This window comes from Triturus cristatus, chromosome 11 (assembly GCF_964204655.1).
Source record: "Triturus cristatus chromosome 11, aTriCri1.1, whole genome shotgun sequence".
Classification (NCBI taxonomy): domain Eukaryota; kingdom Metazoa; phylum Chordata; class Amphibia; order Caudata; family Salamandridae; genus Triturus; species Triturus cristatus.
Window position 1 is genome coordinate 722,374,936 of NC_140594.1, and position 25,734 is coordinate 722,400,669.

The 25,734-nt window shown below is 46.2% G+C and overlaps 1 protein-coding gene across 2 annotated transcripts in view; it reads left to right on the forward strand.

Moving 5' to 3' along the window:
• Nucleotides 1-25,734, forward strand: part of LOC146785376 (ephrin type-A receptor 3-like) — a 540,333-nt gene that overhangs the window by 440,726 nt on the left and 73,873 nt on the right. The gene's annotated exons all lie outside the window — the stretch shown is intronic.

The window sequence follows — 25,734 nt, forward strand, 5'->3', positions numbered from 1 at the left end:
TCCAGATTTTCTGGTTTCGTATTGTGCAATTTAGCCACTAGATGTACATGTTTCACCTCCCCTACACCCACCCTATCTCTTCAATCAATCAATCAATCACTTAATTGTAGAGCGCACTAATCACCCATGAGGGTCTCAAGGTGCTGAGTGGGGGGTGGGGGTGCAGCTACTGCTCGAACAACCGGGTCTAGAGAAGTCTCCTGAAGGTCAGCAGGTCCTGGGTCTGTCGCAGCTGTGTGGCGAGGGCGAGGTCGGTGGATCGAATCTGGCAGTATGGGGTGTAGAAGGTGAGACGCTTGTTGAGGTATCCTGGTCCGGCGTTGTGTAGTGCTTTGTGGGCGTGGGTGAGGAGTTTGAAGGTGATCCTCTTCTTGACTGGGAGCCAGTGCAGGTCTTTCAGGTGGGCAGTGATATGGGTGTGGCGGGGTATGTCAAGGATAGGCGTGCGGATGCGTTTTGAATGTGTTGGAGCCTCTTTTACAGTTTGATCGTGTTCCCTGCATAGAGGGTGTTGCCGTAGTCCAGTCTGCTGCTGACTAGGGCCTGTGTGACCGTCCTTCTGGTTCCGGTGGGGATCCATCTGTAGATCTTGCGGAGCATGCGGAGTGTGTCGCAGCAGGAGGAGGAGATGGCGTTGACTTGCTGGGTCATTGAGAGCAATGAGTCCAGGATGAACCCCAGGCTGCGTGCGTGGTCGGTGGGTGTTGGTGCGGCTCCCAGGGCGGATGGCCACCAAAAGTCATCCCAGGCGGAGGGAGAGGATCCGAAGATGAGGACCTCTTTCTTGTCTGAGTTAAATTTCAGTGGCTGGTCTGCATCCAGCTGGTGACAGCCTTCATTCCTTTGTGGAGGTTGGTTTTGTCGGTGCCGGGGCTTTTGGTGAGTGAGAGGATCGGTTGATTGTCGATGGTGTAGGAGACGATGTTGAGGTTGTGCGAGAGGACGATGTTGGCGAGCGGTACCATGTAGACATTGAAGAGGGTAGGGCTGATCCTTGGGGCACGCTGCAGATGATATTGGGGTCTTTGGAACGGAAAGGGGGGAGGTGGACCCTCTGGGTTCTGTCAGTGAGGAAGGAGGTGATCCAGTCAGGGCATTGTCGTGTATTCCTGCGTCATGTAGGCGTGTGCATAGGATGTGGTGGCAGACGGTGTCGAAGATGGCATAGAGGTCCAGGAAGATGAGGGGTGCGGTTTTGCCGTTGTCAAGTAGGGTCCTGATGTCGTCTGTGGCAGCGATGAGGGCGGTTTCAGTGCTGTGATTACTGTGGAATCCGGATTGGGACGGGTCCAGGATGCTGTTCTCCTTGAGGAAGTGGGTCAGTTGCCTGTTGAAGATCTTTTCGATGACTTTCGCCGGGAACGGGAGAAGGGAGATGGGCCAGAAGTTCTTGAGGTCCTTTGAGTCCGCTGTGGGTTTTTTGAGTAGGGCGTTGATCTTGGGGTGTTTCCAGCTTTCTGGGAAGGTGGCGGTCTCGAAGGAGCTGTTGATGATCTTCCGAAGTTGGGGTGTGATGATGCGGTTTGCTTTGTTGAAGATGTGGTGAGGGCAGGGGTCAGATGGTGAGCCGGAGTGGATGGTGTTCATGGTCTTGATGGTGTCGTCGTCGTTGACGTGAGTCCAGGAGAGCAGGTGGTTGGAGAGGCTGGGGGGCAGTGAGTCTGCAGTGTTGGCGGCTGTAGGGAGGGTCTGGGTGTTGAAGCTGTCATGGATGTCTGCGATCTTACAATGAAAGAAGGTGGCTAGGGAGTCGCATAGATCTTGCGACGGCAGGATGTCGTTGGAGCTGGAGTTGGGGTTGGAGAGCTCCCTCACGATGTTGAAGAGCTCTTTGCTGTTGTGCGCGTTGTTGTCGATGCGTTCCTTGAAGGAGGTTCTTTTGGTGGCTCGGATGAGTTGGTGGTGCTTGCGGCTGGCGTTCTTTAGGGCTGCGTGGTTGTCCGGTGTCATTTCGTGGCACCACTTTTTCTCGACTCTTCGGCAAGTCCACTTGGATTCCTGGAGGTCGGCCTTTCTGTCGGTGCGTCTGTTTGAGGGTTCTTTGATCAGGGCGAGAGTGTTAGCGCAGTCGTCGATCCATTGCCTGAGGTTGCTGGTGGCTGTGTCGATGGTGTTTGTCTGTGGGTCTCGGGCGAGGGCGGTGATGAGCTGGTCTTCTGTGATCTTGTTCTAGCTGTAGTAGGGGATCTGTAGTGGGTGGTGGTGCGCCGTGGGTTTTTTAAAAGGTGAAGTGGACGCCTCGGTGGACGGTCCAGTGGATTTCGGTGGTGTGGCTGAAGGTGATGTGGTTGCTGGCTGAGAGGATGGGGTCGAGTGTGTGTCCGGTGGTGTGGGTAGGTGTCGTGATGAGCTGTTTTTTTCCGAGGTTGGCGAGGTTATCGAGCAGAGTGAAGGAGTTGTTGTCGTCGGCGCTCTCGAGGTGGAAATTCAGGTCTCCGAGGAGGATGTAGTCTGTGGACGCAAGTGCGTGCATGCTGACGATGTCGGAGATGGCGTCGATGAAATGTGGCCGGGGCCTGGGGGGTCGGTAAACGAGTATTCCTCTAAGGGTGGTGTTGGGGTCGGTGTGGATCTGGATGTGCAGGTGTTCGGCGGTGCTGGAGGTGTCGGTCGTGCAGGTCGAGACTCTGAGAGTATTCCTGTAGACAATGGCGATTCCTCCTCCTGGTCTGTTGGTGCGGTCCCTTCTGGTGATCTTGCATCCATCTGGGATGGCTATGGCAATGTTGGGTGCCGAGGAGGGGTTCACCCAGGTCTCTGTTAGGAAGGCGACGTCCGGGAAGGCTGATTCGAGTAGGTCCCAGAGTTCAACGGCGTGTTTGTGGACGGAGCGGGTGTTGAGTAATATGCATCTGAGGTGGTTGTGTTCTGCTCTGATGGGTGGGTAGGGCGTGCGGGTGCTCGGCGGCTGGTGAACCTGCAGCTATGGCAGGTGAAGGGTCCTTGGTGAGTATCGGGCTGGCCTGGAAGCAGTTTGATGATCGGCCAGTGTTGAGTCTGAGGAGGAAGCCGGCGTCGTAGCGCCATGGGGTGTCGTGGCTCTCACGAGGACGGGTGCAAACGGGCTTGCCTTCGGCGTTCAGCAGTCTCCATTTAAGTAGGGGAGAGGCATGCGGCTGGAGGCAGGAGCTGGGCGGGTGCGGTGGGAAACATATATAACGTAGTGGCAGCTCCCTCTACAGCCACCTTGCTGGCTTCAATGCAGTCCTCGGTCACATCACAGACCAAATGTTTTGGCCCCTGGGAAAATGTTTGTGAGTACCAATGCTTTAGTGCATCGCTTCTCTGATAGATTATCACTTTGATTCCAAGTGGGAACTCAACTGTACCACAAATTCACTATATTATCAGTACACAGTGCCACATGTGACTATAGCACGATTCTATGGCATGGCTGCTTGACTGCACCAGTACCTGTCCACTCCACTACATCCCTTATTCACTACATTATAGTTACTCTATTTCACTAAACCATCAATACATTCTTACACCACTATTAGCTGTATCCATAAAACCTATATAGAACTGTCTCTCTACGGTAACTCTGCTCTATATCATCTACATCATTACTTCACTATTACCCTATGTGAGTTTTGAACTATAGGCAATCATTACCACACCAGTTCAATATTAATACATTGCGGCTTTCCATAACTCTCATTATACTGCTCCTTCACTACACTGCTAGGTAATGACTTCACTATACATAAAATTCACTAATTATTTACGTACTTGACAATAAGACTCCATCATTATGGTTGTACATTCTTCTCCTCATCATTTCTCCAAAAACATCAATACTGCATTATATTACCACAAAGCCACAGCCCTGCACCTTTAAACAACCAGTCTAATGCACTACAACCCCAATCCTCCTCTATATATTTCCATTAATAACCAATTTACAACATTGCTACTTCTGTTTAGGCAGGATTCTGAGTCGGACAAAATTAGGCCCAGCATCCCCCTCCCCTCACCTCACCCCCACGAGTTATTGATACCAAGCTCCTCCTTTATGCAGCTGGGTCGGTGGGGAGGAAATACACCCCATTCTGATATTTTAGCGGATCTCGTGCGGAAATTGGTGTTTGCATATAGATCTGTGCATGTTTTTATTTTAAAAAAGAGCGGAGAGCTGTACAGGGTCACTGCATGTTCTTGCATTTTTTCTCCAGATGTTTCTTGTGGATTTCAGATCTTTCAGCAGCTGTGACTTCTGGGTTAAACACAACAACATGTAATCCAGATGGGGTCGGTAGCTTGCATTATTGACCCCGTTCAGATATCCCAGGGCACCAGTAATGAGGCCTTAAGTATTGAGGGACAATTCATGTGTCCTGTTATTTACTGGGGGAAAATGCCAGAGATGTGTATGTATGTGTTAATTCTGAAGTGTAAACATAGTCAAAAGACAGTGGAGCACTTTACATGGCAACTGACAAGCATAAAGTTAACAAGCAAAGGAAAATGTATTTGGTTTGTGGACAAATAATACATTGTGATGCAGTGTTCTTTAAGGAGGTGTTCTCATCTCTTTCTGAAATTAGAGCAGCATTGAGTCATTGGTACCAACATGGAAAAGGCCTGCTGCCTTGTTTTATTTTGTTTTTTACGCTTCTTAGTCTGCAGTCTGATGGTGTCCTAGCTGTGGGTATGCCAAGAGCCACTAGAGATGGTGAGCTTGGCTGCAGGATAGGTAGGGGTGCTAATTCTGGTAACTTTGGAAACAATGCAGCTGATTTTGAGAGCTGTGCCCAGTGGTGTAACTAGATGTACTGTGCCACGTGGGTGGCCCCTAAGTTTGGTGCTCGGGTGCAGGTAAGAGCGAGGGGTTGGTGGCTGACTTGTTCCGGGGGGCAGGGTGGTGGACAACGGACGACTTGTTCTCGTGCCGGGGGGTGGTGGTAGTCGACAGACACAACTCCCTCCACCCCCAAAAACAGTGCTGCCCGGGGCTGCCCGCCCCCCTCCCCCCTAGCTACACCACTTGCTGTGAAGCTTATCGCATAGATCGTAACTGTAGAATGTGCAGTAACAGTTACCACCAAATTTGAAAATAATTGTGTTAATAGTAAATGGGCCCCCAAGGTCACAGTGACTTTAGTATTTACTTTAAATATCTCCAGTTCAACTCCTGGCTTTGCATGTTGACGACTCTTTTAAATTGATGGTCAGCACCTTTAAGATGTTCACATTTAATTTTTGTATGCTTTCTGATTGATTACACTCAGTAAAAAATCACGATACCACTACAACACAAGCCATCTACAACACTAAATCACCGCTGCATTAAAGTCACAACTCTGTTAAAAAAAGGACCACCACATCCCAGGTAAGGTACACAACTCCATTACTTTTCCATGACACCTCCAGTTTTACTCTGCTGTATCATCACAACATCACCGCAAACCCACAAAACTGGTATGTATGGTTCTCACTACATTGTTAGCATGCTATAGTTCACTCTCTACACTCAATTTCATACCTTGTTTACTTCTGACGTAACAACAATGCTAAATCTTTGCAGTAATAAATTCATATTACAGTGGTGTACTGCATTTTATGCCACTTTTCAGCTTTCACTACAGTAGTTTTCTTTTAGATCACAACTCCAACACATAAGACCTTCATCCCCATAATGGTATTTCAATATCACTACTCCAATATAGAAGGTCTCCACTACATTAGAACAAGTTTATTTCACTACATAACTACTACATTACCCAGTTACAATTGTGCGGTTACTCCCTTCAATTAAAACTTCACTTTATTACGGCTTTTGTGTAAATCTTCAGTACTTGTATACCACTACTAAAATGTATCATTATTCTGCTAGTGAAGTTTTCTGCAAACGATTATCATTGCTTTATTAACAGCACTTATTACACCATACATTTGCCTACTGTGGGCAATCACTTAATACACCATAAATTTGCCTACTGTGGGCAATCACTTCATACACCATAAATTTGCCTACTATTTATTTAGGCACAGTTACCTTGACCTGTCTTTTACTTTAACTTACCTTAACTTAGACTTAACTCATTTGATATTATAAGTCCAGCCATAACCAGTTAGGGTATAAGAGTCATGCAAAAGAAATTTAGATGAAGTAAGAGTCGACTAGTAACGACCACAGTGGTAGAATAAATGGAGGAAGGCATGGAAAGTCATAGATAGATAGATAGATAGATAGATAGATAGATAGATAGATAGATAGATAGATAGATAGATAGATAGATAGATAGATAGATAGATAGATAGATAGATAGACGGATAGATGGACGGATAGATGGACGGATAGATGGACGGATAGATGGACGGATAGATAGATAGATAGATAGATAGATAGATAGATAGATAGATAGATAGATAGATAGATAGATAGATAGATAGATAGATAGATAGATACTTTCTACAACCAATATCAGGACACCTCTTTTTTAAAGTAAATGTATTCTCCATATCAATCGAATTGTTTCTACTGAACCCAACGCACCGCCTTTCTGGGTCACTTGACATTGGTAAAGTAGATTATAAAAGTTTTCCTCCAGGCCAGTTAGTTTGAGACTTAAATGTACACAGAGACTGGTGGAAACCGTGGTTGCAGATATCTGGGTTTTGGTGCTTGTTTACTGCACGTTATTATTAAAGTTTGCCACCTTTTGATCTTTGCAGGAACATCATGGATAAAGTGAGGGAAAATATATTTAATGCGCAATTCACATACGTCCAGCACCAAATAAAAACAAGAGGCAACGGATACAAAGTCCTAGTTATGCCTAAATTATATCACTCTGTTATTTTTAGTATTTTTCATATATATATATATATATATTCACTGAAAAAACCATAGGTTTCACACATGTTATAGTTAGCGGAAATTTTACTGATAAAAAACCAATGAAATTCCCCCGTTATAGTTAGTGCAGGAAACTATAACTCACGCGACCGCAATCCTCTGCTGATGCTAATACTGTATTTAGACACTTATTTGCCCAGGTCTTCTTCCATAAATTTTTAGCTATACATATATTACAAATATTTTTTTTTCATAAAGACACATATGTCATCAGCAGAAGATTGCGGTCGCGTGAGTTATAGTTTCCTGCACTAACTATAACGGGGGAATTTCATTGGTTTTTTATCAGTAAAATTTCCGCTAACTATAACATGTGTGAAACCTATGGTTTTTTCAGTGAATTTGCAAGGTTTTTTAAATGCTAATTCCTAACTATAACGTGTGTGAAACCTATGGTTTTTTCAGTGAATTTGTACGGTTTTTTAAATGCTAAGTTACTTTACGCCATTCGTGGCGTGCGCGCCCACTTAACGCAGTTTGTTCCGTGCGCGCACAGTGCGCTTCGCGCACCGTGCGCGCACAGTGAGCACGCGGTGCGCTTCGCGTCCCGCGCGCCCACTTTACGCAGTTAGTGCCGTGCACGCACGGTGGGCACGCGGTGCGCTACGCGCACCGCGTGCCCACGTTACGCTAGATGGGCCATGTACGCACGATGCGCTTCGCGCACCGTGCGCACGTGGAGGACATATTATGCGCTTCCTTGTGATAGGTAATCTGTTGAAATTTTTTGGGGAAATGCTGTGCTCTTATATGCCATGCACAAATGGTGGCCTTCGGCCACCATTTGCACACGGGGTGGAGAGAGTGGGGTTTTTTATAATTTTTTACCGTACGCGTACGGTAAGCGTACGGTAAGCGTAATCGGCGAAATTTTCGAAAAATAAAAAATTACCATTTTTTGCCTTGGGGGATCTTTGAAAACTCAACTAACATGGTTATGTGCATGGGCGCTGTCTAAACAGCCCCTTTATATGTTTTTGGCATTTGTTTATCAGCTCCCCCCTCAGAGTGCGAGAGAGAAAATGGCGGCCGCCGCTTCCTGGTTTCGACCGATTCGAATGTTTACTAAGATCTAAGGGCCAATCAGAATCGCGCTCGCGCACGCCACCGTACGCGTACGGTAAGCGTACCGTAAGCGCACCGTAAGCTGGCTCAGATATATATATTGATTTAAAGGCTATTTTCTCAGAATCTACTGAACAGATTTAAACCAAACCTACAAAAGGCACTTCCTTGACCTGAGGACTACCTCTCTGCCAAATTTCAAGTAATTCTGTTCAGCCGTTCGGGCTGTAGCTGTGTCTAAAGGTCCTATGGAAAAATGCATGGGAAAAACGCGTTTTGGGACCCCCCTTTTATCTCAGCCCCCGCTTGACGAATCCCCCCCGAGACTTTCAGGGTAGGAGCGGAGCGTAGCGCCCCATCTATTTTGAAAAATTCGCGAGGATTCGTCAACCGGCGCCAAAGTTATTCAAAATAGAATGTTGCGGATTTCCTATGGAAACGTGGTCCTAACTATAACTACCTACTGGCGACCGCCAGTAGGTAATATATATATATATATATATATATTTTTTTTTTTTTTGGTTAATGTAGCTATTCGGTTTTCTTGTACTACAAACAGCGTTGGAGTGCTTCCCACCACAAGGGCAACCTTTGAGCAAGCATTTTTGGCGGCGGCCCAGCCGTCGGGAGTGCACCACCCCGGAATTGGGGGGCCAATCTTCGTGTTGGGGACGCTGTATGGATCTAGAGGGGAGACGTGTGCATCAAGGCCCATCTGAGGGCTTGGAACTTTGCGGCAGCTAATCACCTGTGCGGCGATTAAAGAAACAATCCATCAGGACTACGTGGCCCAGCAATCCCTGCTCTGTTCTATCGGAACTGCCCATGAAGGGCGGGCTTACCTGCATTAAAGGAGGAGTCCTGAAGGCACAGAACTTTCACCCACGTCCACGTCTCTGAAGAAGAGAATTTTACCTCGAAACGCGTCAGGCGGGAAGGACGCCGTTGAACTGCCTACGCTTTTGGTGACACCTTTCCCCTTATACCATTAAAAGTCTTTGTACTACAAACAGCGTTGGAGTGCTTCCCACCACAAGGGCAACCTTTGAGCAAGCATTTTTGGCTGCGGCCCAGCCGTCGGGAGTGCACCACCCCAGAATTGGGGGGCCAATCTTCGTGTTGGGGACGCTGTATGGATCTAGAGGGGAGACGTGTGCATCAAGGCCCATCTGAGGGCTTGGAACTTTGCGGCAGCTAATCACCTGTGCGGCGATTAAAGAAACAATCCATCAGGACTACGTGGCCCAGCAATCCCTGCTCTGTTCTATCGGAACTGCCCATGAAGGGCGGGCTTACCTGCATTAAAGGAGGAGTCCTGAAGGCACAGAACTTTCACCCACGTCCACGCCTCTGAAGAAGAGAATTTTACCTCGAAACGCGTCAGGCGGGAAGGACGCCGTTGAACTGCCTACGCTTTTGGTGACACCTTTCCCCTTATACCATTAAAAGTCTTTGTACTACAAACAGCGTTGGAGTGCTTCCCACCACAAGGGCAACCTTTGAGCAAGCATTTTTGGCGGCGGCCCAGCCGTCGGGAGTGCACCACCCCGGAATTGGGGGGCCAATCTTCGTGTTGGGGACGCTGTATGGATCTAGAGGGGAGACGTGTGCATCAAGGCCCATCTGAGGGCTTGGAACTTTGCGGCAGCTAATCACCTGTGCGGCGATTAAAGAAACAATCCATCAGGACTACGTGGCCCAGCAATCCCTGCTCTGTTCTATCGGAACTGCCCATGAAGGGCGGGCTTACCTGCATTAAAGGAGGAGTCCTGAAGGCACAGAACTTTCACCCACGTCCACGCCTCTGAAGAAGAGAATTTTACCTCGAAACGCATCAGGCGGGAAGGACGCCGTTGAACTGCCTACGCTTTTGGTGACACCTTTCCCCTTATACCATTAAAAGTCTTTGTACTACAAACAGCGTTGGAGTGCTTCCCACCACAAGGGCAACCTTTGAGCAAGCATTTTTGGCGGCGGCCCAGCCGTCGGGAGTGCACCACCCCGGAATTGGGGGGCCAATCTTCGTGTTGGGGACGCTGTATGGATCTAGAGGGGAGACGTGTGCATCAAGGCCCATCTGAGGGCTTGGAACTTTGCGGCAGCTAATCACCTGTGCGGCGATTAAAGAAACAATCCATCAGGACTACGTGGCCCAGCAATCCCTGCTCTGTTCTATCGGAACTGCCCATGAAGGGCGGGCTTACCTGCATTAAAGGAGGAGTCCTGAAGGCACAGAACTTTCACCCACGTCCACGCCTCTGAAGAAGAGAATTTTACCTCGAAACGCGTCAGGCGGGAAGGACGCCGTTGAACTGCCTACGCTTTTGGTGACACCTTTCCCCTTATACCATTAAAAGTCTTTGTACTACAAACAGCGTTGGAGTGCTTCCCACCACAAGGGCAACCTTTGAGCAAGCATATATATATATATATATATATATATATATATATATATATATATATATATATATATATATATATATATATATATATTACCTACTGGCGGTCGCCAGTAGGTAGTTATAGTTAGGACCCCTTTTCCTTAGGAAAACCGCAACATTCTATTTGGAATAACTTTGGCGCCGGTCGACGAATCCTCGCGAATTTCTCAAAATAGGTGGGGCGCTACGCTCCGCTCCTACCCTGAAAGTCTCGGGGGGATTCGTCAAGCGGGGGCTGAGATAAAAGGGGGGTCCCAAAACGCGTTTTTCCCATGCATTTTTCCATAGGACCTTTAGACAGGGCTACAGCCCGAACGGCTGAACAGAATTACTAGAAATTTGGCAGAGAGGTAGTCCTCAGGTCAAGGAAGTGCCTTTTGTAGGTTTGGTGTAAATCTGTTCAGTAGATTTTGAGAAAATAGCCTTTAAATCAATATATATATCTGAGCCAGCTTACCGTACGCTTACCGTAAGCTTACCGTACGCGTACGGTGGCGTGCGCGAGCGCGATTCTGATTGGCTCTTAGATCTTAGTAAACATTCGAATCGGCCGAAACCAGGAAGCGGCGGCCGCCATTTTCTCTCTCGCACTGAGAGTTAGGTTGTTAAATAAAACCAATAAACATGTAATGGGGCTGTTTAGACAGCTCCCACACACATAGCCATGATGAGGGAGTCCCCAAAGACCCCCCAAGGCCAAAAATTGAATTTTTATTTTTTCGCTAATTTCGCCGATTATGCTTACCGTACGCGTACGGTAAAAAATGTAATAAAAAAAACACTATCCACACTCTCCCCACCCCCTGTGCTTTCGGTGGCCGCAGGCCACCAAATGTGCAGGGCTTATTAGAGGTGTGAAAAACCACAATATTTTAAACAAAAATAATAAAAGAAAAAATTATCCACACTCTCTCCACCCCGTGTGCAAATGGTGCCCGAAGGGCACCATTTGTGCATGGCTTATAAAATTACAAAAAATTAAAATATTACCTTTCAAAATGAAGTGCATCATATGTCCTCCATGTGCGCACGGTGCGCGAAGCGCATCGTGCGTACATGGCCCATCTAGCGTAACGTGGGCACGCGGTGCGCGTAGCGCACCGCGTGCCCACCGTGCGTGCACGGCACTAACTGCGTAAAGTGGGCGCGCGGTGCGCGAAGCGCACCGCGTGCTTACTGTGCGCGCACGGTGCGCGAAGCGCACCGTGCGCGCACGGAACGAACTGCGTTAAGTGGGCGCGCACGCCACGAATGGCGTAAAGTAACTTAGCATTTAAAAAAACTTACAAATTCACTGAAAAAACCATAGGTTTCACACACGTTATAGTTAGGAATTAGCATTTAAAAAACCTTGCAAATTCACTGAAAAAACCAGAGGTTTCACACATGTTATAGTTAGCGGAAATTTTACTGATAAAAAACCAGTGAAATTCCCCCGTTATAGTTAGTGCAGGCAACTATAACTCACGCGACCGCAATCTTCTGCTGATGACATATGTGTCTTTATGAAAAAAAAATATTTGTAATATATGTATAGCTAAAAATGTATGGAAGAAGACATGGGCAAATAAGTGTCTAAATACAGTATTAGCATCAGCAGAGGATTGCGGTCGCGTGAGTTATAGTTGCCTGCACTAACTATAACGGGGGAATTTCACTGGTTTTTTATCAGTAAAATTTCCGCTAACTATAACATGTGTGAAACCTATGGTTTTTTCAGTGAATATATATATATATATTTTTTTTTTTTTGGTTAATGTAGCTATTCGGTTTTCTTTTGTCTGTATGTGTATGCGCTTTTATTTCCTGTATGTTTCCTGTTTATCAATATTTAGTATCCGCATAATTCTCTGTGTCCAATATCAGATTTTCCTTGTGAACACTGGTCTGTATGGGTGATCTCTCTGTGTCTTTGGGTCACTGGCGCTGAGCCCGTTAAATTTTGGATTAGCCCTGAGATGAACTGCAACCCACTTGGGCGCAATTTGGACTTCCAATCCCATAATACTATGTAAAATACTCATCTGAGTTTGATTGGGACCCGTGAATAAAAGAGGGTAAAGGATTGGAGGCCCCCTTGTGTTCCTTTCATGCAAATCCACCTTGGAAAAAGGGCGCTGGCCCGAAACGTGTCGGGTGGGGCTCAGTGCTGGACCTTTCCTCGACTTCTATGGACGTCTGTGAGTGCGTCTCACCTAGTGGCAAACTTTTCTTTCCAAATAATGAGGCCTGCCAGGTCGTGGGATGACACCACCGCACAAGGAGTGCGGATCCCCTGTGGTCTGCGATGTTCATGGACTGCAACATGTGGAACAGACGGGATTGCTGGCACTGGGGTGGGTCACTGGCGCTGAGCCCATTAAACTTTGGATTAGCCCTTAGATGAATTGCAACCCACTTGGGCGTAATTTGGACTTCCAATCCCATAATACTATGTAAAATACTCACCTGAGTTTGATTGGGACCCGTGAATAAAAGAGGGTAAAGTATTGGAGGCCCCCTTGTGTTCATTTCATGCAAATCCACCTTGGAAAAAGGGCGCTGGCCCGAAACGCGTCAGGTGGGGCTCAGTGCTGAACCTTCCCTTGACTTCTATGGATGTATGTGAGTGCGTCCCACCTAGTGGCAAACTTTTCTTTCCAAATAATGCGGCCAGCCAGGTCGCGGGATGACACCACCGCACAAGGAGTGCCGATCCGCTGTGGTCTGCGTTGTTCATGGACTGCAACATGCGGAACAGACGGCGATTGCTGGCACTGGGGTGGGTCACTGGTGCTGAGCCCATTAAACTTTGGATTAGCCCTGAGATGAACTGCAACCCACTTGGGCGTAATTTGGACCTCCAATCCCACAGCACTATGTAAAATACTCACCTGAGTTTGATTAGGACCCGTGAATAAAAGAGGTTAAAGGATTGGAGGCCCCCTTGTGTTCATTTCATGCAAATCCACCTTGGAAAAAGGGCGCTGGCCCGAAACGCGTCAGGAGGGGAGGTGGGGCACAGTGCTGGACCTTCCCTCGACTTCTATGGACGTCTGTGAGTGCGTCCCACCTAGTGGCAAACTTTTCTTTCCGTATATATATATATCATTTATTTTTTGGGTGAATGTAGCTATTCGTTTTTCTTTTGTGTGTATGTGTATGCGTTTTTAATTCCTGTATGTTTCATGTTTATCAATATTTAGTATCCGCATAATTCTCTGTGTGTGTTCAATGTCAGATTTTCCTTGTGAACACTGGTCTGTATGGGTGATCTCTCTGTGTCTTTGTGTGCTTTATCAGTGCTCGTCTTCCATATGTGTCTGCCCACCATAGATGCATTTGCTTGTATTTTTTTTCTCAGCGCACGTGATATTTTGCTATTTACTTTTGTGTGTGGATTTTTTGTGCCTCTGGCCGTTCCTGTCTGTTTTTCCGCGCGCAATTTCTGTCAATAGTGTGTTTACAGTGCGTTTGTGCGCGTGCGTGCGCAGGCGGCGGCAGCAGTAATATACCGCTTGATTCATACTAATGAATGAAAGGGAATGAGAGGCCCCGAGGAGACGCCACCGAGCGTGACTGTTTTGGAGATGCGCGCGGGAGCCGCGCGAGCGTCGCGCGATGAAGCCAGCTGGATCCGCCAGTGCTATCAGAGGCTGGCAATACTGATTACTGGACAGCCAGTGTAATTTCACAGGTCGCCGCCTGGGTCAGTACTAGGCCCCGGAGACACCACCTATGCACCGATCCGCTGCTAATGAAGGCATGAAACCATCAGCCGGCAGCTGCGCCGCAGCATTAAAAAGTAAAAGGGTCGTATTGCTGAAGAGAAACGGTGGTACTGTGTGGCCCGCGGGCTGCACGTGCGTTGTGTGCAGCCTTGGTTAGCAAGTGGCAAGGCCGAGGTGACTTTCTCGAAGCCTCATATTGTGCAACATTATTACAATAACAATGCGTCTTCCTCAATGGCTGGCTACTGTGTTACGGAGTCCATATCTCCCCGAGCCCAGCTTCAGCTATCTAGCCTCTAATTTGGTAAAAGTTTGCTCACAGCTTTTCATTGTTACCTCTTGGGCACCGTCTTGGGTAACAATGAACTTTATAAATATCATTCATTAATCCATTTATTCATTTGTAAGCGCCTAGACTAGGCAATAGCAAAGCATATTCCATTCTTTGTGTGAATAAAGTACAAGTGATCAAATATATGGCCACATTCTGCCATGACGTAGTACGATTACAACCCACATTGATATATATATATATGGTTAGGGCTTTAAGTTGGCCGGGTCCTGCCGGTGCTCAGCACCAGCAGTTCCAAAAAGCAGGTGCTGAGACGGGCCCCTATCGGGCTCTTCGTTTTTGCCCACACACTCAGGGTGAAAAAAATTCTTTACTCTGCAGCAGTACCACTGCTCGAATAAAGCGTTTGATGTATCTTCAAAGAGACTCGTTTAATTCTTTCACAGGCTCGTCATTTCAGAACTGAAGCATTTTCAATATTATAAACAACGAAGCCATAGTTGTTGCTTATTTATCGTATGCAACTAACAACCACTAACAAAGCCAATAGTCCTGGCTTGTTGGAGGTGTAATGTTGCTTGTATTATATGTCTGGATGCAATGACAATAGCAGCAAAATACAAGTCAGGCGGCTCAGTATGCTAAGCACAGATTTTTGCCTTAGGTGTTTTTAAGCCACGCCCTTGATTCTATCGACCACACCCCTTTGAGAGACCCTTCCACTCCCACTTAAAGCCCTGTATATGGTATTTCTATAGCACAATCCTAGACAAAGGGCAGCGGGCGCTGTATGTAGTCAAAGGCAAGCTTAAAGTTGGCAAGTGATAAGAGCGAAAGCAGAGTTTTGGATGGTTAAGCACTGCACTGTAATCTAAACTTTTTTTTTTTAAGAAGTCAGTGTTGTACGCTTTCCTAAATTGGAACAGCGTTGGGGCGGTTCTAATGGTAAAGGGATGTTGTCCCAGGTCTTGGGTGCATAGATTGAAAAAGGCCTCTACAATTCATGAAAGCAATGCCATCATTTTGCTCCTCCCTGTTTCTTTTATTCGTCTTATTTCCATTGGCAATTCTCTTCCCCCCAAAATAATGGACTATCTAACTTTTTGCTTTAAATGTGTAAATCTGAATTGAAGGTATTTATTTTTTTCAACTGAATTTGCATTTCATAAACACCATCACTAATATCAGAATTTTGGCTGAATATTGCCCCGATTTTCTGTTCCTGAACCCAAACTTCAATTTGTATAGCCAGCGGGATAACAAACCATGATGCCACCGCCCTTAAACAATGTGGCAAGGGCCAACCGTGATATCTCACATACACTGGTAGCTCTGGTTTAAAAGGTGGCTCTCTGAAATGCAGGGCCCTACTGCGCCAGAGGGGTTGCAGGAGCCTGTCTTATAGACCTGTGAATAACCCTATAGAAAAGTGATGTTCTTCTGTTAGTACATATAATGTAACAGAACAAAGTGTCCCTCAATTAGTCCTTCATTTATTTCTTAACAGAACCCACGTGGTGTTACTCCTTCAGTGCTTGTCGAGAATTATCAATGAAATTCCATTTCAAATTGTTGTGCCTCCACTTTATTTGACCATTTGCTCATGTCTCGGAGATCACTTTCAAAGTGTTTCTATCTGGGTTAGAGGGTACTTCTTCGACTGACCATGCCTGGTTTTCTTATCAATGTACTTCACCTGTCATGAGCGGACTGGTACATGGTTGTGTTGTAACCGGCGCTTTTCATATTTAACGCTCTGGAACCAGGCCTCTGTGCAGTTTTCTTGCTTTCCATTGTAATTAGATGCTGAGACGTTTTCACCGGGTGGCATGGCTGTATTAACGGACACTTCTCTGTGTTGATACAATGATTCTTCTCTTCAGCTGGATGGTAACTTTGCAGTTGCTATTTCTACCTACGTGCTGGCAGATTGCGGGGCAAAGATCCCACCCTTAGACATAGTCTTCTTCTCAATGCATGAATGAAGGGTTCCAGATTGGTTGAGGTTTGATGATTATTATGCAATGTATCCTTGGATGGTCACCCACATGTATACAGTTGTACTTGATGGTATGTCTTGATTACAGAAGTCACACAAAAAGACTTTACAATGGCGTTATGCTCAATCACCGCCACGCAACCCATTGTAAAAATGGTGCTACACAATATTTGTCCGCTCACAAGCCTACAGCTATTATTTGCTCCGCATTGCACTCTGCCAGCCGCTGTAACTCTGTCCCTGAGCTACTTTAAATAATGTTTATCCAGTGGCTTATTTAGTAGACATCTTCAGTTGATTTCTTGACTTGCAATGTTTCAGGAACCAGAAGACCAATTCACTAAAACCCTCAATCAAAATTGCCATGGATTGGCATGCTTTTAGGCCGTATGACAAGCAAGGTTAATGCACGACTGTGCTGAAAAGCTGGTCTTATACACATATGCCCTCATTTAGAGTTTTTCAAGCCACTTGCGGTAATAACACTGCATGTTTTACCATAAATTAAGATCTAGAATTGGCACCAGCTTTTTGCTGGCCCTGCCAGGCAAGGTCTATGCAGATAAGTGCTATTCCTTTACTACTTGACACATGGCACCACTTTTCAATAAACACAAAAGCTGACTTAAATGAATGTAAATGTACTTGTCAGCACATTTACCACAATTTAATACACATCTTGAAAATCTCAAAATCAGGCCAGATGTACAAATAATTGATTCCCAAGAAGTGGCTGCAAATTATGCAGACTTTTTGCAAATCGATTTTGAGTTTGCGAACAGACCTACCAGTTAAGAGGTCAGTTTGCAAAAGCCCCTTACCGAGTGGGTCAAATTTCAATACAATATATTAATATTCATTACTTAGATCGTGAATTATGACTCGCTTTGAATGGATACCATCATAAGGATGGTGGCCTGCTGGAGTCGGCAGATCACATTTAAATAAAGCATTTTTTTTATAACTGAAGCCTGCTTTCCCTAGAGGGAATGGCATTTATATAAAAAAACAAAAATCTTCTTGTAAAAAAGTTTATTTTGAGTTAGTTTTAGTCCCATGGCTCAGCATCCACTCCCAACCAAACTCTTTTTTTTACATTCAGAAATGGGAAGGGGTTCTTTCCCTCTGTGATTAGATTACCACTTCCTTTGAGGAGTCAAAAACTGATAATGGTTTGCGACCATAACTGTGGCTACAAGTTATTGATACATAGCATTCCGAAATGCAACTTGGAAGAGTCACCATAAGCATGGCCATTTCAAATTTCAATTCGTTATGCATACCTAAACCTTTTTTGCAAATCAGTAAGCACTTATCGATTTGCAAAATAGAATGAATTAATAAAAAAACTGAGAGGTCGCAAACCCTTTGATTTATGGCCAGATGTACAAAATTGCGTGCTTGCGATTTCCTAATAGCAAATTTTTGTGATTCGCTATTAGCAAATCGCAAACTGCGCTGTACAACAGTTTTTTGACACTGTTAGCGATTTGCAGTGGCTTGCAAATGGACCAGTCTCATCAATATTCATAAGGCAGGTCGCAATTTGCGACCCATTGTGAATGGCTACAATCAGAGGGATGGTCTGTGATTGCTTTTTAAATAAAGCAATATATATATATATGTGATCAAGGGCCTTGGGGCTCGAAACGCGTCATGATGGCTGGTGTTGGAGGAGTTTAATAAAGACTTCCAATGATGCACTAAAAACGTGGTCCGTGCTCCGTCACTAACACAGGTGGCAAAAGAATGCGAGCGGAGTTTGCACGATATATATATTATCTACTGGCGGTCGCCAGTAGATAGTTATAGTTAGGACCATGTTTCCATAGGAAATCTGAAAATTCTATTTTAAATAACTTTGGCGCCGGTTGACGAATCCTGGCGATGTTTCAAAATAGGTGGGGCGCTCCGCTCCGCTCCTACCCTGAAAGTTTCGGGGTGATTAGTCAAGCGGGGGCCGAGAAAAAAGGGGGGTCCCAAACGCATTTTTCCCATGCATTTTTCCATAGGGACCTTTAGTCCAAGGTACAGCCCGAACGGCTGAACAGAATTACTTGAAATTTGGTAGAGAGGTAGTCCTCAGGTCAGGGATGTGCCTTTTGAATATCTGGAGTCAATCTGTTCAGTAGTTCCTGAGAAAATTTCAGTTAAAAGTACATATATATCTATAAGCGCGCACCGTGCACGTGCGCAATTCTGATTGGTTGTTAGATGTCAGTAAACATTCGAATCGGTCGAAATCAGGAAGTGTCGGCTGCCATTTTGTCTCTCGCAGTCTGAGGCAGTGAAAAACAAAGGAGAACGTGAAAAGGGGGCAGGGTGGACAGTTCCTGACCCCCTAGCCTTTGTCAGGGGGTCACTGAAGGACCCACAAGGGCGAAAAAACATTAATTTTTTTGACGAAAAAGCGCGGGGTGCGCACACCATGCGCGCACGGCACGCACAACGCACCGTGGGCGCTCGGTGCGCGAAGTGCACCGAGTGCCCACAGCTGGCGCACGGTGCGCGAACGGTGAAAAGCCTGAAAAAAAATATATTAATAAATACATAACTTAGCATTTAAAAAACCGCACAAATTCACTAAGAAAACCATAGGTTTCACACACGTTATAGTTAGGAATTAGCATTTAAAAAACCTTGCAAATTCACTTAAAAAACCATAGGTTTCACACATGTCATAGTTAGCTGGACATTTTCCTCATAAAAAAACAATGAAATTCCCCCGTTATAGTTAGTGCAGGCAACTATAACTCACGCGACCGCAATCCTCTGCTGATGACGTCAGATATTACATCACTGATTATATATGTGTCTTTCTGAAAAATAAATATTTGTAATATATATAGCTAAAGATTAATGGAAGAAGACATGGGTAAATAGGTGTCTAAATACAGTGATGTAATATCTGACGTCATCAGCAGAGGATTGCGGTCGCGTGAGTTATAGTTGCCTGCACTAACTATAACGGGGGAATTTCATTGTTTTTTTATGAGGGAAATGTCCAGCTAACTATAACATGTGTGAAACCTATGGTTTTTTAAGTGAATTTGCAAAGTTTTTTCAATGCTAATTCCTAACTATAACGTGTGTGAAACCTATGTTTTTTTTAGTGAATATATATATATATACTTGTAAAACCGCCCATTTTCCTTAAGGGAAAACGGGCTGCATTTAGAAAATAAAAATGAAAAGTTACCTTTTCATTATTTAAGAGCAGGCAGTGGCCCATGGGACCACTGCCTGCTCTTAAAAACGTTGGCGCCCACATTCACACATGGGAAGGGGTCCCCTGGGGACCCCTTCCTGATTGTGAGTGTGTTCGCACCAACTTGAAGTTGGTGGTAACTGCGAATGTTTTGCTACCACATTCCCGGTCACAAAACATTCAGACATGCCAGTGCTATTCGGTATTTGGAAGGGACGCCCTAATCACATCCCTTCCTGATACCGAATCGCAAAATCAAAATGGGATTCGGTAACAAGGTACTGAGTTGCATTTTGCCTTCTGTACATGGCAAAATGCATTTTACCGGTAAAATGCTTCATACATCGTGCCCTTAGCGAATCACTGGCATTTGCGACCAGTAAATGGTATCGTACATCTGGCCCTTAGGTCCTTACTGTCTGAGATAGTTTAGTGGAGGAAGTTTTGCTAGTGAGTCTTTAGTTTAGTGGAGAACATTTTGCTAGTGAGTCTTCCTATGGGCTCAGATTTTTCCTCACACATTGGAGGTTTTTCTGTAACATCTCAATCCTCAATGATGGAAGGAAGTCGGCTGGTGCTCCCCCCTCAAGCACCAAGAAATGGCTTCGGAGCGAGGACACAGAGGCACATTAAGGCACAACATGAGCTGATAACAGCTGTGCACAGGGACAGGAGGTTTTCAGCTCTAAGCCCCTGGGGGCTTTCCCAAAGAATTAATTATTAAGTCGTTTTTAAGCTGTTGATGAAAAAAGTCATTTTTCTCCTGGTCCAAGGTTACACAGCTCAAGCCGGAATCTGATACACACCTGCAGCATAACACATCGGCTTCTTGCAAGGCACTTACAGCAAGATTACAAAATCAATACTCAATTGACACCGAGGTTACAGCGCAGAGACGGGCCTGAAAAGATTTTAAGTAGAAAAATAACAGCGTTTCGGCTGCTCCCTGCTATGCGTGAGACACACGGGAGTGGAGACGTTTGCCTCTTTACACCGAGGGAAGGGACAGGCGATGACAGGCTCTGGACCGGGGTCTCATTACTGCCTGTCATTGGATCCGTTTTATTTGGCATTTATTTGCTGTTTGCGAGTGTAATTGCTCGTAAAAGATGGCTGGATTTACAGTGCTGTTTGTTAAACTCATCTCTCCACTCACAGGGTAAGAGAAGCAGAGGCAGTGGCAAAGGGAGTGTCTGTTACCGAGCAATGCCAGCAGGTCTCCTAGGGTGGGTTAGGTCAGCCTTAATTTGTGCTGGTGGTGGGCAGTTTTTTTGGAGCCCGTTTTTTTTTTCATCCTCAGGCTTTGACCCAGAGCAACAGAAAAGCAGAAAGGGGAAAAGGAGTAGTAAGGGAGAGAGAAGAAAACTCTGAAAAAAGAACACGGGCTTGAAAAAGAACCTGAAAGAGTGAGTTAGTGACCAGGAAGTGTGAGTAGGTTAGTGGGGAAAAAAACAGACACGAGGTGAAATCAGGACAAGGCAGCCTTTGTATTCGGAAACCCGGGCATTTGGTGCTCTTAAGAAAAGGAAAAACTTTGAGAAACTACACAATTTCTATTTTTTTACAAATTGGTGCTCGAGGTTGCCCACTAAAACCCCAACTTTAGTCAGATATAAGGGTGGGTCATTCAGACATTGGAAGTCAGGATTGTTTCTTCTGGCGTGTAATTACCCTTGCACAAGAGCTGCCTGGAGCCAGCACATCCTGGTGAAGATGTCCTGAAGTAGGTCTTGGAGACATCCACCACTGGTCCGCAGGCAGTACAGACATGGTCCCAGAACGAAGACCACAACTGCGACTAGCAGAATTCCCTGTGCTCGACTGCCCCACTGCATAGTATTCAGGGTGGTTGCACCTTGGCAGCGCACCTCACTTCGCCCTTAGCAGCACTGGGGGCCGCCTCAACATGAAGGTGGGGGAGGGGACGGACGGACAAACGGACGGGCAGGCTTGGGGAGCGGGGCTGGTAAAATAATAATTTTTTAAAACTTACCTTTCGCCACAGCCTCTGACGCCGATGGCCGCCTCGAAGCTCTCCCAGCAGTCTCTGGGAAGGCAGAGGCTGCTCAGCCAATCCTGACGCTGCTGTCTTGCTGGGAGCAATGCCAGGATTGGTCTGAGCGGCTTGTTCTGCCACTCCGACACTGTTGTGTAACCTGCAGCTTTTCTCCAACCTGGCTGTGAACACAACCAGGTTGGAGAAAATATAAGTGTGCCAAAATGGCCAGCCAAACGTACATGCGCTCTTCTAAATGCCCATCACCTGCCTGTAATGACGGGGCCCCTCCCCTCCCTGCTGTGAACACAGCCAGGTTGGAGAAATAGAAGTGCGCCAAAACAGTCAGCCAAACATACATGCACACTCACTTCTGAGTGCCCATGACCGGGCCCCTCCCTGCACGCAGGTCAGAGCCAGTCACAGAAAAATAAAATGATATTATTTCATTAGCATTTTATTTTTCTGTGACTGACTGATGAGTCGGGCGACGGTTCTCCGTCATTATGGAGGAGCTGACCCTGCTTAGCAGATCTCTGTACTGGGGTGAATGTATGACATTGTTCTGCATTCTGTCCATCAATAGTTCTTTTTGCATTTGTCACCCCGAGTGGGACGGGTATGCTCAGACGTGAGTCCTGTGCTCTCCATGCCACTGGACTCAAGCTATCCTGGCTGTAGAGGGGTGAAACCCCGAAACTGGTCCAAGGAGGCTTGTTTCCAGTCCAGGGAGGACCTGGCCTGGCAGTTCGGGCTGGACTGTTCCCATGAGGCACAGGGTCAAGACTGATTTGCATATGGCTGGGTCTAAACTGGAATGGCATGGTGAGCAAAAAACGATGGATTTAGGCCCAGATCTCTGTACTGGGGTGAATGTATGACATTGTTCTGCATTCTGTCCATCAATTGTTGTTTTTGCATTTGTCACCCCGAGTGGGATGGGTATGCTCAGACGTGAGACCCGTGCTCTCCATGCCACTGGAATCATGCTATCCTGGCTGAAGAGAGGTGAAACCCCGAAACCGGTCCTAGGATGCTTGTTTCCAGTCCAGGTCGGACCTGGCCTGGCAGTTCGAGCTGGATTGTTCCCATAGGGCACAGGGTTAAGACTGATTTGCATATGGCTGGGTCCAAACTGGAATGGCATGGTGAGTAAAAAAACGATGGATTTAGGCCCAGATCTCTGTACTGGGGTGAATGTATGACATTGTTCTGCATTCTGTCCATCAATAGTTCTTTTTGCATTTAGCAGGGCTTCATGGCACTTGGTAAAGACTGGTTCCTATACAAAGTGAAAGCACAGTTTTGATTCGGATGAATCCACAAGTTGATTGGTGCCGTACATGTGCCACCATGGCCCGTTATACAGCATATAAATTCAGCTCTCTCTGGATCCCTCTGCCATGTATCTGTGTCGCTTTTCAGTGTCACTGAACTGCAGACAGAGCCCCACGTTTTAGTGGAAGAAGGGAATATGCAGGTGGGCTTAAAAGAGAAGTGGTGAAGGGAAAGAGATACAGTAGGTGATAAAATTTCGAGGAGCCAAATGAAAGATGGAGAGCGAGTCATTGAGGGTAGAAAGCAGATCTCAAAGTGTAAAAACTGCAACGAAGAAAGGGGAACCAGTCAAGGGCAAAAAACAAGGAGACAAAAACTGTGGTTGTATGGTGCAGAGTGCTTGGTGTTGGGAAAAAAACAGACGGGGATCGAAATAGATTTTTAATCAAGCAGAAGAGATAGATCTGGATGAGGGGACTTGGAGAGTGGAGGGGACATGGAGGGACATGACGACAGGCAAGACAAAGGGACTGGAAACAACACACAGACAAGAACGGTAGTGTGGAGGGTCCCTGTGTGAAGGAGCTGGGTAGGGAGAAAAATAATGGATGGGCCACATTTTATTGGCAACAGTTGGTGTAACAAATCTGCAGTTTAGAACCTGCATACAGGTTTGATGCAACTCTTTTCAGCGATACGTGCAAAATACCATTATGCCTTCAGGAGCCCTCTTCATATGCCTTGAGGCCTTTGGTAGTAATTTGGCACAGCCACTAGATGGCATTCTTTGGCTGCTGCCTTACCTCACCTTATGGAAGAACCGCCCCTTTCTGCAGACATCACTGAGACCATATAGAATTCCCAAAGAGCCATCTCATGATGTGCTAAGAGTGTCCCATTCTGGACTGCCTCATTGAGCTCCAGCACATTTATCTGCAGTGTCCTAAATAGTAGTCCTCCAAAGGACTACTTGGGTAAAGGACAGGCACGTGCTTCACCATAGAAACCCCAGTGTTTAATTTGTAAAGAAAATAAGTGCAAGGGCCCTGTCAGTATGCCACTGCAGCTTGCACCACCCATTGCCCCCGCGAGCGCTGCCACGACAGTACCAACACAACTATTAACCTCTTCTGTGCCCATGACGAGATAGTCTCGTCATGGAGCACAGTCGCGCTGTGCCCATGACGAGACTATCTCGTCATGAAACCCACCCGCTAAGGAAACGCCAGGCACAGGAGGGGGAAAAGGCCTGGCACCCAAGGGGTTAACCATCATGCTCTTGCAAGTGTGACAATTCATACTATTCCAAGCCCCCAAAGCAATACAAATGGCTTGGGTGGCAGGTATTAGTCAATGCTAATGTATATTGAATTAATAAACAGATGTTATACTCATACCTAAAATAGTCAGACAGCGCCACTGTTGGACTTGGCCCTTTTTGCAGGGTTATCCCCAAACATTTTCCTTCTTCCTCCTATTTTTTCCTGACCTGTGTTTGTTGGCTTTAGGACTCTGGGCTCTTTACCACTGCTGATCAGTGCTAAAGTGCATATGCTCTCTGTGTAAATTGTTATTATGATTGGTTCTCCCTGATTGGCATATTTGATTTACTAGTAGGTCCCTAGTAAAGTGCACTAAGTGTGCCAGGGCTGGTAAACCAAATGCTACTAGTGGGCCTGCAGCACTGATTGTGCCACACACAATAGTATCCCTGAAAGGATGTCTCAGGCCTGCCACTGCAGTGCCTGTGCGCAGTTTGCAAACTGCCCTGTCAACCTGGCAAGTGCATCCACTTGCCAGACCCAACCTTCCCTTTTCTTACATGTTAGTCACCCCTAAGGTAGGCCCAAGGTACCACTGTGGGCAGGGTGCAGTGTATGTGAAAGGTAGGATATGCCCTGATGTGTGTGGCATGTCCTGATAGTGAAATACTGCCAATTTCGTGTTTCACTATTGTAAGGCTATCTGTCCCCATAGGAAAGCATGGGAGTTAAGTTATAACATCTTATTAATATAACTTACCACTGGGACCAGATAGGAACATATAGTATGCCTAAACTCAGAATCTATAGATGCATCTTTTAGGAAAGGTGATTTTTACATTCTGTGTTTGAAAATACCACTTTTAGAAAGTAGGTATTTTCTTGCTTAGCCATCCTGTGTGCCTCTGCTAGGATGTGTATTGACTGTCTGGTTTTGAAGTGACAGGGGCTGCTGAGGTACATTCTCTCAGGCAGCCACGCGGAGGTTGATAGGTGTCCTGCCTTTCCTGAATGAGTCAGAGCTGGTCTTAATAGACCTGGGCTGCATTCAGAGTAGGGGTAGGAGTTCTCACTAGCACCTAAATAGGCCCGGTCTGCATTTAGAGTGGTGGGAGGAGATTTTCCTTGCACCTGAATAGGGCCTGTCTGCCTTACATAATGCTGTCTCCACCTCCTGCCGGGCAGCTGCACCAGAGAGGACAGAGATGGTTTTGACTGGGCTCAGAGACCCTTGCACAAAGAGAACAAAGACATTTTGGGGTATAAGTATTAGACCTAAGACCCCTGAACTTTAGACTACTTCTGGAATCAAGAGTAACCTTTGCTGAGGAAAAGAGCTGGAGAAACTGAGGAGAAGTACTGCCCTTGCTGTGTGTTTGGAGTTGGCCTGCAGTTGCTGTTTCTGCCAAAGAAAGGAGGACTTTGCTGTGTGCTGTGTCCCCTGCTTGAGGAAAGTCTCCAAGGGCTTGAGTAGAGCTTGCCTCCTGTTTTGAAGTCTCAGGAACACAAAGACATTACCCCCAGCTCCCCTGAACTTCCTTGCTGGGAGTTCTGACCTGCCAGGAGTGCCTGTGACTGTGTGGGGCCTCTGGAGGTTGGTTTTGCTGCTAGGAGCTGGAAA